Here is a 16,341-nt window from a genome sequence, read left to right on the forward strand (position 1 = left end):
ATCTTATATTTACTAATTGGAGGCACCGTAAAAGCCTCCACGTTAATCCACATAATCAAAATAATTAAGACAATTAGATCTAAACTCAAGGGTTAGGATTAATCGAGAAAGTCGTAATTAATAATGTACCGTACGAAGTAACATTGACACGTTACGGTTGCTTAAAGCTAAGCTTAATATCTGAATTCTACGCTTCACGTCAAAGAAGGACATGTCAAGTTTAAACAAAAGTCCCCACGGAATACAAATAAGAAGTCCAAACATTGTTTTCTTTGACCGCAAGAATAAAGCTACCTGCTTTTATCTCTCTTTGAGTCCAGCACGCACCTTTCATCTATTTGAAATTAAATCCGCTATTTCTTAAGACTTATCTGATGGTTAAGATGCGTGTCTGCTGGCGACATCTGAAGCTCGATGCGGCAGATCGTCTCACCATTGTGATGGCTGAATATGAATATTGATTTCTCCAGATTACCTAAAACATGGATGCAGGGCACATCAATATCTACTCCAAGGTATGCATGAACAGCCGGAATCAACCGCTAGGGCATTAACCGATCTTGACCTCTATCTCCCTTTTTTTTTGACTCATGTGTTCCAGACCACCCATGCATATGTGGTTGTCCATGGTGGCCGGACATGGACGTGATCCTCAACTTCTAGCAGTCCAAGACAGGCTTTATGCGGGAAAGCACCGGATGCTGGAAGAAACAGAATTGGGGAGCGGTGATGGCGTGATCCTGCATAAATACACAATGCCGGCCAGCAGCGCGCTGTCGCAGGTGTACGGCAGGTTTCCGAAGTACAGCTTGGTGGCGGTGCTCGCCGCCTCCATCTCTGCAACGCCAGTATCACCGCCACCAGAATCATCTGATCTTGCCTCCAGCTCCGCGGCCGCGCCCTGCTCCTCCTCGACCTCACCGGCTGGCTTTTCTACGACGTCATCGCAGTCGCCGCACACATGCTCCGTCGAGCCACTGGCACGAGTCCATGACACGAGCAACAACGTACTCAGCAATGAGGCGGTGCCGTTGGTGGCCAGACAAGTGACAACGCAGAGGCGCCGTCGGTGTGAAGCATGGGCCACGGCGCTGCCGTCGAGAGGCAGGAGTGGCGAGTGTGCCATGGTGCCGCCCAGCGGCGCGTGCTGCTGCGAGCGCGAGCGAGGGAGATACACAGGTGCGATATGGTATCTTGCATGTGTGATTTACATGTGCTTTTTCCACGTAACATCGGGTATATCATGCAGCTAGAAACAGATTCACATGGCGGAAAAGTTGGGCAGCTGATTAAAATGTGAGTACATCATGCTTCAATCGTATACTGGGTTATGCCTTTGTAATTTGGATGAACGATATATTTGCAATTTGCAAGCATAAGTGGATATGTCATTGGTACCTGTGGTTATTTTTTTTATTATATGGTCCATCTACTTAGGAAATTGATGTTAATTAATTAAGTAAGATCTTATTACTACACTCTTTTTATTAGGCTACGCTCGAAACTTCCAACTCTAGCAAAACTAAGAATATCAATTATTACTTTTCCATATATACCCATATGATACTTTTAAATGGCGCCTTCAGCGTTATCCATCTCTTTAACATGCTTTCTTCAACTTCATGATGTGTATTATTTTCTGCCATATACAAGTTACTGTTTGCAACATAGCTCTATGCCATATGTGCCCCTTTGCTGCAGCTGATGTTGCACACGCACGTTTTGGGCTTTTGGCATGGATCATCCTAGAATATCTTTTAAATCATATGTAAGCGGGCTGAAAGGTCATTATGGCATTAGGATATTGTTAGTGAAATAATTCGAGTTTACCACACATTGGAGTGGGCTTGGAAAGCAATAAAAACTGGCTCCGTGTAAAACAAAACAAAACAAAAATATGTAGAGTACATGTGTTGTTCTTCTCACCCTAATATGCTTCACCCATTTCGGTAAAAAAATTAGTAACATTGTCGATAATGCCGTAATTAATAAACAAGCATGTAAAGCCAAAAAATATATATAGACATATATATATATATATATATATATATATATATATATATATATATATAGACAAGGGACTATATTACTTCCACAATATTGGTACCTACAATTGAGGTCACTATTGGGTTATATTGCCTCAATAAATACAAATTTGTTCCATCTCAAAAATATTTTGGTCCGGTGCTTTTCTAAGAATTACAAATTGCACATTTCGTCAATTGCTGGAGTGTGCATATGCATGGGTTGGATACCTCATAGAAATATGAAGCTGAATTATAAGAGCACGCATGCACCCATTAAATATTGCATTTCAAATTAAATTGAATAAAACTATAGTTTGTAAATTCGAGCCCGTGCAGCGCACGGGTTAATGACTAGTTTTTCTAGTTTGAATATGTCTAGACCATGTTTATCAACTTGAGTGCTCATGCATTATATGACATAAAAAGGCTATGTGCGTTTTTATTTTTTATACCCATTTGAATCTCGTTCAAATCCTAGTTTTGATCAGGATTTAAACAAGTTTAAGACATGAAAATGAAAAGGTAAGCATGGATCCTTCTTAGTCATTCTAAAAATGAAGCTTTTGGGGTGTTCTTGAAATCTCAATGTTTAAACCCAAAACCACTTCTCTTCACGGTTGACTTCATAAGACAGAGTTTAGGGTTAGGAGCAAGGTTTTAAATAGCGTGCTATTTCATTTAGCGAGGATCATCTCCAAACGCTATGCACGTTATAGCGCGCTATAACGCGCTATATATAAAATAGCGTTTTGCAAAAAGACATGCAAATGTTAAGAATTTCGGCAACTAAAATCTTGTCCAGCAGACAAATTGCATAACCAGATCGTTCGAAGCAGATTCCCAGGACCAAATTAAAGACAACATTTTTTAACACATACTAATATTATAATTTAGAACCAAGAAGGCAACAACAAAGGTGAAAGCACTCATTCAGAATCGGAAGAACTACACATCAATAGTTCAATACATCTACGCATCTACAAATCGGGATGAGGAGGAGTTTCTAGTCAGCTCTAACCTGGTGGGTGATTTTTCTAAGGCGTCTCCGACATCCGAGCCGAAGGAAATAGCTGACAGAACTGTGGGAGGAAGCAACGGACGTGGACGTCATGCCGGAAGAGGCAGTCGCCGCCGTCGCTTCATGCGGAACTGCTAAACTGGGATTTAGGCTAGGTTTTGCCGTACATATACGGGCTTTAGGTATTTAGCTTTGTTGGGGAAATTGGACTTTTGGGCGGATGGGTTGGCATGCAGTTTTGGACCTTTGTTTTTTGCGGCTAAACGTTTTAGCGCCGCTACGTGTTATGTGTTTTAGCGCGATTTAGCACGATTTAGCGTGTTATTTCGTGTTTAGCACTGTAGCGACCATTTTCTGTCAAATATAGCGTGGAGGGTCCAAATCCGCTATTACGCGCTAAAACCGGTGAAATTGCGTGCTATTTAAAACCTTGGTTAGGAGTAGATACATGATTTGTCGGGTTTGAATATGTCTAGACCTTTTTTATCATCTTGAATGCTTACTATATATATGACGTAAGAAGACTATGTGCTTTGGTTTTTTTTTTGTTTTTTTCTGAATTATTATGCTCATTTGAATCTTGTTGGTCAAATCCTAGGTTTGACCAAGATTTAAACAAACTTGAAACATGAAAATTAAAAGTTAAGCCTGGATCCTTTCCTAGTCACTCTAAAATTAAGCTTTTGGGAAGTTTTTGAAATTTCCATGTTTGAAACCCAAAACCACTTCTCTTCATGCTTGACTTCATAAGACAGAGTTAAGGGTTAGGGGTAGATACATGCTTTTTCTATTTTGAATATGTCTAGACCTTGTTTATCAACTTGAATGCTTATTTTATATGACATAAGAAGGCTATGTGCTTTGGTTTTTCATTTTTCTGGTTTTTTTAATTTTATGCCCATTTGAATCTTGGTCAAATACTAGCTAGGTTTGACCAAGATTTAAACAATTTAAAAACATGAAAATGAAAAGGCAAGCCTGGATCTTTTGTAGTCACTCTAAAATGAAGCTCGTGGGAGGTTCTTGAAATTTCCATGTTTGAAACCAATACGACTTCTCTTCATGCTAGACTTCATAAGATCGACCGAGAGTTTATGGTTAGGGGTAGATACATGATTTGTCTGGTTTGAGCAAGATTTAAACAAGTTTAACACGTGTAAACGAATAAGTAAGCATGGCTCCTTCTTAGTCACTCCAAAATGTACCAATTGATAGATGTGTTAACTTTGCTTCATGGAAAAATTAATGTCATGTAAATGAGTTAACTTGGATTTCCTACCCTTTAGTCCATAGGTAACTTTGTTCTAATGCACTATAATAATCAACTGAGTTTTTACACAACAGGTCCGTCACTTACGTGTGGTGCCCATGCGTGAGGTCCCACACTTCAGTGAGCACAAGTCACGTGCAGTAGGTACGCAAACTCCCAGCCATCTTCTTTGTCAAGAGAAGACGCATGAGGATGCGTATTGGAAGTCTCTGGGTCCTTCAGGATCCTTCGGTTGTCCCTCTCACAAAAAAAAACCTCTCTCATTCTCGGCCTCGCTCGACTCGCTCGCTCGCACCTCCTCGCTCACCGACAAAACCTGCACAACGAGTCAACATCATCACCCGAAAAGGGGAGACACCATAATGCACTCCCTTCTTCACTCCTTCCGAGTGATCCCTCTTTTTCCTTCGAGTTTCACTCGACGGGCAAACACACATGTGCTGCATAGTAATAATAAAAAAGTAGAAAAATCGACCTACGAATCTATGATTAAATCGGTTAATCTAGGGTTTTGCCCACTACTACAGATCAAGTTCAAAAATATCCAACTACTGGTTCGATTTTGGGCTACTAATGTGCGTTGGTTTTTTATTTTTTATTTTTTTCGAATGTTTATGCCCATTTGAATCTTGGTCAAATCCTATGTTTGACCAAGATTTAAACACGCATAAACATGAAAATGAAAAGGTAAGCTTCGATCCTTTTTAGTCACTCTAAAATTAAGCTTTTGGGATGTTTTTGAAATTTCCATGTTTGAAACCCAAAACCACTTCTCTTCATGCCTGACTTCATAAGACAGAGTTAAGGGTTAGGGGGTAGATACATGCTTTTTCTATTTTGAATATGTCTACACCTTGTTCATCAACTTGAAGGCTTACTATATATATATGACATAAGAAGGCTATGTGCTTTAGTTTTTCATTTTTTTATGTTTTTTTGAATTTTTATGCCCATTTGAATCTTGGTCAAATCCTAGGTTTGACCAAGATTTAAACAAGATTAAAACATGAAAATGAAAAGGTAAGCATGAATCCTTCTTAATTAGTCACTCTAAAATGAAGCTTTGGGGGGGTCTAGAAATTTCCATGTTTGAAACCCAAAACCATTTCTCTTCATGCTTGACTTCATAAGACAAATCTAGTTTAGGGTTAGGGGGTAGATACATGATTTGTCGGGTTTGAATATGTCTACACATGCTTGTTTATCAACTTGAATGCTTACTATATGACATAAGAAGACTATATGTGCGTTCGTTTCTTATTTTTAAATTTTTGCTGAATGTTTATGCCCATTTGAATCTTGGTCAATCCTATGTTTGACCAAGATTTAAACAAGTTAATTTAAAACATGAAAATGAAAAGGTAAGCATTGAACCTTCTTAGTCACTCTAAGATGAAGTTTTTGGGAGGTTATTGAAATTTCCATGTTTGAAACCCAAAACCACTTCTCTTCATGTTTGACTTCATAAGACAGATCGAGTTTAGGGTTAGGGACATGGTAGATACACGATTTTTCTTGTTTTAATATGTCTAGACCATGTTTATCAACTTGAATGCTCATTATATGACATAAAAAGGCTATGTGCTTTGTACATTTTCTGGTTTTTTGAATTTTTATGCCCATTGAATCTTGGTTAAATCCTAGGTTTGACCAAGATTTAAACAAGTTTAAAACATGAAAATGAAAAGGTAAGTATGGATCCTTCTTAGTCATTCAAAAGTGAAGCTTTTGGGGGGTTCTTGAAATCTCAATGTTTGAAACCCAAAACCCACTTCTCTTCATGGTTGACTTCATAAGACAGAGTGTTTAGGGTTAGGGGGTAGATCGATACATGATTTGTCGGGTTTGAATATGTCTAGACATGCTTGTTTATCAACTTGAATGCTTACTATATGACATAAGAAGACTATATGTGCGTTGTATTTTCATTTTTTTGTTTTTTTCTGAATTAATGTTTAATCCTAGGTTTGACCAAGATTTAAACAAGTTTAAAACATAAAATGAAAAGGTAAGCCTGGATCCTTCTTAGTCATTCTAGAATGAAGCTTTTGGGGGGTTCTTGAAATCTCAATGTTTGAAACCCAAAACCACTTCTCTTCATGGTTGACTTCATAAGACAGAGTTTAGGGTGTTAGGGGTAGATACATGATTTGTCGGGTTAATTTGAATATGTCTAGACATGCATGCTTATTTATCAACTTGAATGCTTACTATATGACATAAGAAGACTATATGTGTGTTGGTCAAATCCTATGTTTGACCAAGATTTAAACAAGCATAAATCCTGAAAATGAAAAGGTAATTAAGCTTGGATCCTTCTTATTCACTCTAAAATTAAGCTTTTGGCGGGAAGTTTTTGAAATTTCCATGTTTGAAACCCAAAACCACTTCTCTTCATGCTTGACTTCATAAGACATATATAGTTAAGGGCCAGGGGTAGATACATGCTTTTTCTGTTTTGAATATGTCTAGACCTTGTTCATATCGATCAACTTGAATGCTTACTATATATATATGACATAAGAAGGCTATGTGCTTTGGTTTTCATTTTTTGATTTTTTCTGAATGTTTATGCCCATTTGAATCTTGGTCAAGTCCTAGGTTTGACCAAGATTTTAGCAAGTTTAAAACACATGAAAATGAAAAGGCAAGCCTGGATCCTTCTTAGTCATTCTAAAATGAAGCTTTTGGGGGCGGGTTCGATCTTGAAATCTCAATATAATGTTTGTAACCCAAAACCACTTCTCTTCATGCTTGACTTCATAAGACAAAGTTAAGGGTTAGGGGTAGATCGATACATGCTTTTTTCTGTTTTGAATATGTCTAGACCTTGTTGATCTGATCAACTTGAATTCTTACTATATATGACATAAGAAGGCTATGTGCTTTGGTTTTCATTTTCTGTTTTTTTTTAATTTTATGCCCATTTGAATCTTGGTTGAATACTAGCTAGGTTTGATCGACCAAGATTTAAACAATTTTAAAACATGAAAATGAAAAGGCAAGCATGGATCTTTTTAGTCACTCTAAAATGAAGCTTTTGGGAGGTTCTTGAAATTTCCATGTTTGAAACCAATAGACTTCGTAAGATCGACCGACTTTATGGTTAGGGGGTAGATACATGCTTTCTCTGTTTTGAATATGCCTAGAACTTGTTCATCAATTTGAAATTTCCATGTTTGAAACCCAAAACCCCACTTCTCTTCATGCTTGACTCCATAATACAAAGTTTAAGGTTAGGGCCAGGGTAGATACATGATTTTTCTAGTTTGAATATGTCTAGACCATGTTTATCAACTTGAGTGCTCATGCATTATATGACATAAAAAGGCTATGTGCGTTTTTTTATTTTTTTATACCCATTTGAATCTCGTTCAAATCCTAGTTTTGACCAGGATTTAAACAAGTTTAAAACATGAAAATGAAAAGGTAAGCCTGTATCCTTCTTAGTCACTCTAAAATGAAGTTTTTGGGAGGTTTTTGAAATTTCCATGTTTGAAACCCAAAACCATTTCTCTTCATGCTTGACTTCATAAGATAAAGTTTAGGGTTAGGTGTTGATACATGATTTGACTGGTTTGAATATGTCTAGACCTTGTTTATCAACTTCAATTCTTACTATATGACATAAGAAGACTATGTGCTTTGGTTTTTCATTTTTTTATTTTTTCTGAATGTTTATGCCCATTTGAATCTAAAGGTGAGAGAACACGTTAAAGGTTATTCTAACAAAGGTCATGCTTGGAATCTTACCTATGTATTATTGTACATCACAAATGTGAAATGAAAATATGTGCATCTAAAGGTATAATTGTTGCACCCCCATGGGGGTCTCACAGCGATCCTCACTTCTGGATCGTCGGATCTCCCCATCAGCTGCATCTGAACCGTTTATGTTGGGCAGAAAGTGAGTGTTCCTATTGGCCCTCCCGCTAGCTAACCGCATGCAACAGCCATGAGTTACCCGCCAGCGGCTGCGTGAGGGTCCCACTTCCGTCCGGGCCCACACGTCGGTCACTTCGGGTGGATTTCGTTCGGTCGGGTTTGTAGTCGGGCTGTGGAAAAGATCTCCACCCGCAGGGTAGATTCGGTATTTCCTTGCGCGGTCAAGGGATGAGACAAAACTTCAGCCCGTGGTCCATAACCCTAGCCATTCGTCCGGTCGCTCCCCCAATCCCCTCTCGTTTACTCCTCCCCCAATCTCATCTTCTTCCTCCGCCGCCTTCCCAGGTCCCGCTCTCCGCCGCCGCCTCCCATCTCCCGCTCCACGCCGTCGTCGGCCTCCTCTCCGGCGAGCCGCCGTCGCCCGCGTCCTCCCGGTCTGGGTCATGAGACCAAGGACAAGCGGTGAGCCAGCCAAGAAAGAGCGGCTCTGGCTCGCATGGCCGTGCTCGCCTCGTCTTCCTCGGCTCCGGCGAGGCAGGGCAATGGGTGTCGGCCGCGGTCTTCCTCCGCGGAGCGCTGGTCGTACCTCGCCGCCTCTCGCCTTTTCCCCTCGTCCCCACAGAGACGCATCTCTCCTCGTCGCCCTCAACCAAGGTCGGGTAAGATATTGTGTTGCAGGCTTGCGGAAGGACTCACTGGTGGTGGATCCTAGGGAGTAGGATGAGGGAGGCCGCGGCTGTGGCGGGAGGAGGACGAGGTGGCCGAGCTTGGGAGGGGATGGGCTTCCATGGCCACCATCGCCACCACATCCTTCTCCTCCACCCCTGTGCTCCCCGTGCCTTCTCCTCTCCCACTGCATCGTCCTCTTTCTATCCTCTCTCTCTCTCTCTCTCTCTCTCTCTCTCTCTCTAATCCACTCATAGATAGCTCCTTGCTGCAGCAACTCACGGGTGAAAAGGAGTTAGCTCGTGGGATGTTGGGCAAGATCCAAAATCCTAACCCACCTAGACGTCTTCTCCTTTGGATTTAGTAGTTTCAAGTTCATTCAGGATTCTTGATTTTTGTCTTTATTTCTCCTACTTGCAATGAATCAAAATTGTTTATTTAACCATTAATTGTTTGGTACTTCTTAATTGTTAGATCCAGAAGTTAACTGGGCAGAGCTCTTGGTGGTGCCTTTGGGGTTATAATCACCATCTTCATCAACCTGGATCATTTGTTGCAGGGACATCAAGGATCTATAATATGTGTCCAGCCTCCCAGTTTTGTAAGTTGATGATTATCACACTTCTAATATTTGGTATATATAATATACTTTTTACTCCTTTGATTAAAAATTGTGGAAATGCATTCCATGCCTAATAGAAACTAGAGAAGAGGCACAGTTAAATGTTCAGACATTTCTACTTGTATGAATCCATCCATTCTTTACAGTTAAGTTTAATATTTAACTTGCTTCACCTGATGCTATGCTTTTCCTCAAAACATGATGCAGTGATTCAGGTATTTGGCTGCTTATTACTGAACTTCGGTACCGTTTATTGAACATTCGCATAGGGTATTCTATAAATTATATTCCATGAAAATTCAGATTTTGCAAATGGTTTTCAGGTTTCCTTAGTTGACTTGCTTGCTAGCAATTAGAGGAAATATATGTGTTTTAGGATTAAGTATACTTTGCAAATGCACGAGGCAGGACATTTTCTCTCTTTCATTTTGACGGTTCTATTTTTACATTGGCTAGGATCTTATTATGTCTGCTATGATCTTGCCTCTGGGACATTTTGATGCTTTCAAGCTGCAAATATACTTTTATGAGCTTATCTTCTAATTCTACTGTAGGTATGTAAGCTATGTTGCTTTTTCGTTTTCATGAGCAACACACCTACTGCACAGTGAATGTTTTGAACAGGTGCTAGAAAAATAAGCACTGTAACAGTTACATGTAGTGTTCAGTTAATATTCAGGAATACCTCTCTTGGTTACTTCCTTGTCTCCGTATTTTTTTGTCTATGTACTGTAGGTCATGCCAGGGAGTGTGTTACATCACCAAGAGATCATGGAAATGGTACGCTGAATACATTTGCTTCTTGGATTCTGGTTTCTTTTAATCTATTGGTGATGTATGGGTCAATTTCATTTTGGTTTCTTGTGATATTCCTAAAATCTAAGATGCAAACTTGACCATGTGTTGACATTTTTGGCGGCTGGGTTATGGGAATACGGAAAAAACTTTCAACCTTCATCCAAAGCAATTAATAAGAAAATATGTATCATGTTTGCTATAGTAAACAGTTGTATAGCTACATAATAATACCAACAGATAGTATATGCTCTCCTATTCCAGAAATTAATTCAGTATGAAAACAGACATGGGTCCGCACAATTCTAATGACTACTTTCATGTTTGGTGAGTTATGAGTTTTCACTTTTGACCGCTTCTTATGAACCAGATAATAGATAAATGAATGAGAGAAAGTGGCTCTATTATGGATTTTTATTTTGTCTTAATGTATGCTTATTTTATTCTAGGCCATTTGTTCAGCAATTTTTTTGCATGTTTGTTCCACCTTTTATCTAAATAAATAAATATTTCTAAATGTAAGAAGTAATATTGAACTTCCTACCATAGTGTTACTCCATTTTCCTAAGAAAGAAACGTGTCTTCTTTGGGGATTGCTGATTGTAGGTCTTTGAAACTACTCAGCTACCAATATTGGAAATGTAGGAAGATACAATCTGGGTATAAATCCCGTCAACTCAATTCCAGTATGTGCTTGTCTATTAAAATCAATCTCTGTTTTGTGACTGACATTCTCTTTTTTCTTTCTCATACCTGAGCATAAAACATGCCTTTCTTATGCCACGTTAGCATAGTTCCCTGGAATGATATAAACAAAGAAATTTAACTTACTTAGTACTTGATGCAGTAAGCAATCCTTACTTATTGCGGTGTCTCTATATAATCATACCAACTTTCTTCAGTTTATCTACCACATTTAGTGAGTTATACTATTTTTTGGAAAAATGAGGATAGTGAGTTACACTGTTTTTTAGCGAGCTACACTGTTGGAACTCCAAGTTCCAAAGGAGGAACAACTCCTCCATTACCAAAACAAAGAATTTGCCACGCTGGATCTTAATATACCAGCAAACCAACTGCAGCTTAGCCAATAGTATACATTTTTTTTACCAACGTGTCAAGAAACCAGAAAATTTACCAAATAATGCATAACTAATACCATCCCAGGGATTATAGCGCATGCATCTGCTATATATGTTGTTGATTCTTATAGCTTTGAATGGATTAAAATATCAGTGGCCTAAAAAGTCTATGTTCTCCAAGTCTTTACTGAACTTCAAAATTTTAACGATGGTACCTACTCCATATTGTCTTACTGCAATAGGGGCTAAAAAATTATGGAAGATAGTAAACGCGGTTAATTTCAGAGATGCATATGCTATTTAAGATTCAATCCTTGTGACCTGAAACTGACGGGCTTTAGTTAAATGTCTGGTTTATAAGAATATACTATTTCAAATTCAACGTAGAGAGATAAGCACACCGGTGTCTGGTTTATGCCTTTTTTCCTTACAGAATACTTAATCCTATCCATGATTGTTGACAGTGCAGGTTTGTGCAGGCTGACCGCCTGGTAGTAGAAGGATAGTGCAAATCTTTCAATATGGATAATCTTCTCTAGACAGTGGACACACATTGTAGATTCTTTCCTCTGTCTGTCGGATGGAGCCTCACATTTGACTGAGGCAGACAGTTCAGACCTTTTTTGGGTGTTGATAGTGCAGGCTGACCACTTGCTGGTGGTAGAGCATTCTACTTTCTTGACATAAGTGCATTGTAGAAAAATCCTAACTCATGCTCGCTGTTAGCACAGATGTGAAGAGCTCTTTTGGTTTCCATATCTATCTCATTTTGCCTGATTGCCTAGGTAATACAACGGTTCAAATGGGCTTATATCATTTGTGTTATCTTCTCAGTTACAAAGCATGGAAAAATAGTGATTGTCAGCCTATAATCACTCTAGCACAAGAAATTTCAGATGCTCTTTTCATTAAATAACTTATGCAATATAGCTAAAAGGACCTATTTGGACTAATGGCTAGCTTTTAGGGAAGTTGGAGTAACTATTTTTGTTCCGTACCAACGAGGAAATTCCTTCATTCTAAATGGTGAGATAAATGCATCTCTAATTTTTTCACATGGGTGAGATCTTCTAGCACAGATAATTTGTTCACCTCAGACCTTTTTTAGTGCACCAAGATCATGTGCTCGACAATTTTAGTGCTTCCCTAGAGTTTTTCTTTATAATTTTACATGATCGCTTTCTTGCTAGATTTTGTTGTTCCATCCTAATCATGGTTTTAGGGATATTCATTAATTTTCACTGCATTTCTTTATGAAAGTTCGGTATTCAATGTATGCATGATCCCGCTGGGCGCTCTTGCTTAAGAGCCAAGTTATGACCGCCAATATTGATCATGTTAATTTCATTCCATGGATACACACCAGGAGATGTGACCTAAGAGGAACTCGATCACATGTAAGTTTGAGGGCAATGATGCTATCAACATACTATTCCTGATTTTATTGTGCTGCAATTGGTTTTCTCACCTCGATTGTTTTGAATTCCAAGCATGGACAAGCTTTTCGGCGTTGGATTCCACAATGGAGAGAATAATGGGACTGGCAACATGGAGCTTCTACGTCTGATGCGCCATTTTTTCTTATTGAGGTTTGTCTCGATCTGACCATATGTCTTCTACGAGACTTTTATGTGGTGTTTTGTAGAAAAATTCAAAGAAAGCATCGTTCTATTGATGCATTTCCGGAGTCTTATGTATACACTAGGGATTCATGGTTTAGGCCGTATATTGCATATAGACATACTGTTGGTGTGATCATTCTCCTCCAATTCTTTTCATGTCAGAATTTACCTGAGGAGAGCATATGGTCTTTATCTATTAGAAACTAATTTCATTACCATTCGGTTTCTTATCATACTCTACCTCAAGCTTAGTTCCTTTCAAAATCTGTTGTCCTAACTTTTCTTCAATTTGTTATTCCTCTGTGTAATCTTGAGCTAAGCGTTTTCCACCAAAGTACACCAGTCGATGAAATGAACACTGTGTAATCCTCCACCGATGAAATGAACGCTACACACATGCCTGACTGTTTTGCTTTTAACTTGTGCACCTTCAGTTTAGAGTAGTTATGTAACCTGCCTACCCGTACCATTGTATGTAACTTGATCAGTTTTCTCCTCCACATGCTTACCTTTCACCTACCTCGTTTTTCTAAGTTACAGCTAAGCTGTGTAATAATAGTGTCCAGTCTATGGTTTCTTTCACGCATGCAATTTTTATTGTGTAAATATCAAAGCACTGAACTAATGGAAAAGTTTTTTGCAAAGTGACACCATTTCGATCTCTTATCAATTATCTAACACAATTAAGACACAGACCCTCAAAAAAAGACACACCCAGAAAACAAGAGTGTTTATATCAAATCGGTAGAGGAAAACGTACCGATCTGAAGGAGGCTGTGGCCGCCATGCCGTCGTTCAAGATGGCCATGACTGTCACCTCGATGGCCACCGCCGGTAGAGCGTGGAAGCCCTGCCAAAGCTGCCCCATCTGCTTGACCACTCCACCGCCTGCAAGTTCACCCTAGAGAAGAACGGGCGCGTTCCGCGAGTACACCGCAGCTACGCCGTCGTCGGCATCCACCACACACATGCTGCAGTGGAACAAGCAGCACCACTCTGCTTGATGAATCTTTTTTCTCTTTGTGTTGTTGCTCCACATGAAGTAGTTCTCCGCCCATGAAGGTATGCTCATCGAGGCAGAGCAGCGAGGGGATATGGTGGCCAACCGCGCGCATGTGCTTATCGAGGAAGATCATCAAGGGGATCTGGTGGCCAAGCGCACCATGGACTGAGGCTGACAGTGTCCACGGGCTCTGTTCCAAGCTGGGGTGGAGATGTAGCACAGGGGGAATCCTGGAACATGGAGCTTGTCCTTTTGCCGGGGAGAGAGAAAGGAGATGAAATTGAAGGTAGGTGGCAAGAGAACACATAGAGAGAGGAATCTTCTGTCCTAAACTATCTGAATACTGATATAGACTTCTGCATCTGTCAGTGAGTGAATTATGGGAGAACAAATGGAACCCGTTCACCACTGAGTTCATTGGCTTGACCCCCCTTTCTTCCACCCATTTATACTTGCACGTTTGAGTGTTTACAGCTGACGGCTAGGGTGCATTATATAACAAAATGACTTTAAAGCTCAATTGCAATAAAAGACCATCCAATATAGTTTGCTGCATGCAGAATTTACATGCAAGATGATTTTTCTCCACCTCTTGAATACGTATTATTAAGCTTTGCTGATCCTCAAATTTTTATCCAGGTTGAAAGATATCTAACCTTTTAAAGTGAGGAGCACGGAAAGAAACTTCTCAATTTCGTATCATCACAGTGAGTTTGAGAGATCTGGAGAGCTTTGATGGTGCTACCGTGTTTTGTTATTTTGCTAGCTGTTGGTGTTGTATTTCAAGAAAAGAAAAAGAACACAAGGAGAATTTTTATAGCTGCAGACAGATTGTTTCTGGATTTTGTTGTGATGATTTGAGAGAGATATAGGGGATAGATATTTGGTAGTTTGGGGAACTCATTAAAATATGTATCGTTGGAATTTGCAGATTCAAATTTAGTGAGCCCATAGGAGTGGATTATCAGGGGCATCACCATATACTTTGAAATAGATTTAGTTGAAAGATATCATTTATGCAATGATCATTTGTCTTCTGAACCAAACTATTTTCTGATTGCTGAGTGGGTTCACTAACTTGCTATGCAGCTGGTCGAGATTGTGCTTTCAGCTAAGGTTCTGTTTATCCTAAGGAAAGTGCCACCAAAACATGGGATCACGCAGTACCATCCTATCCATTAGAGCAGGTTTGGCTTGTACAGACAAATTTTTTTACAGAGCCTATATAGCATGGTAAATACAGGAACGATAAAGTAGAAATCAAGGCGCTTGCTCAAAAGCTTGCCCAGGTTTTATGTGAGGAAGCCTTTAGAATTTAAGGTTACTGTTGTGTGTAAAAGGAGGAAAGAAAACAAAAATGCAACGTCTCTCTGTCTACAGGTCTAGAAATTGTAAGCTATCTATGTAATATTAATAGTAATACATTTGTTCTTCTCTGTGTAGCCCCCTGTACACGTTGGGGACTCGGGGTTGACATATTTGTTCTTTGACCGCTCTATCCTGTTCTACCTTTCTGGTGTGTTAGCTGTGTTTTAGGAGTCCGTGGATGTTGTGTCATTATGAATCAAACTCAGAACATCAGTTAATCGCTGGAAGTGCCGCTGCATATATCCAGTACAAGTACAACACTTGCAAAACTGAATGTTTGAAAGAGAAAAACATACAGACCGTACACAGGCGATGTAAATCAGGCTCGGTGTGCAGAAGAGCCTTTACCGAGCACATCAATCATTAGATTCTGATCAACAGAAACGTACGGGGTGCACCAGAGCGGGTGTGGATGCCGGCGACCCTCTGCATCAGTGGAGTGAACCATTGTACATGGCCGTTGTGGAGGCAACCAGGGAAACAGTGACTCGCGTGCTCGAGATGGCTAAGCCACCATGCACGCGACGACCCTCGCCGTGGAGCTGTCGTACTGCGGAAGAGCGGCCGCAGCGGTGGCCGGAGAAGCAGAGCATGGATACTATACACCCGCTCCTCCCCAGTGACGAGACGCACCTGCTGGCCGCCAGCCCAGGTTCCCCTCTCACTTGCTATCAAGCTGCCTTCTATTTAACACTTATAATTTGTAGTGTGTTTAATCCATGATATGTTGTGTTTTTTTGCTCCTCTTCATCAACCAATAATTCTTCCCTGCATCCAAGAAATGAAACGGATTATTATTCACTCTTTATTTGATATGCTTGCTTATCATTGATGTTTACAAATGTATACGAAATAAATATTGACACAAATTTCACGGGATCGTGCGCCAAGGCGCACATCAAAATCTAGTCTCTATAAACCATAAACCCTAACCATAACTATATAGAAAAAGATGAACAATCCATGCTTTTCGATTGCCTTTT

At 39.8% G+C, this 16,341-nt stretch overlaps 1 long non-coding RNA gene across 3 annotated transcripts; it reads left to right on the forward strand.

Annotated features, from left to right (window-relative positions):
• The first annotated feature begins 9,100 nt into the window (after nucleotides 1–9,100).
• LOC124679286 lies at nucleotides 9,101–14,966 on the forward strand. Of its 3 annotated transcripts, none has more exons than XR_006994907.1 (5): nucleotides 9,101–9,467; nucleotides 9,812–10,038; nucleotides 10,224–12,762; nucleotides 12,856–12,954; nucleotides 14,630–14,966. It is a non-coding gene; the product is annotated as an uncharacterized LOC124679286 (long non-coding RNA). The 3 variants fall into 3 exon arrangements; XR_006994906.1 differs by having other exon boundaries at nucleotides 9,945–10,038; XR_006994908.1 differs by lacking the exon at nucleotides 9,812–10,038 and having other exon boundaries at nucleotides 9,449–9,467.
• Nucleotides 14,967–16,341: the final 1,375 nt, after the last annotated feature.

Source organism: Lolium rigidum, chromosome 7 (assembly GCF_022539505.1).
Source record: "Lolium rigidum isolate FL_2022 chromosome 7, APGP_CSIRO_Lrig_0.1, whole genome shotgun sequence".
Taxonomy (NCBI): Eukaryota; Viridiplantae; Streptophyta; class Magnoliopsida; order Poales; family Poaceae; genus Lolium; species Lolium rigidum.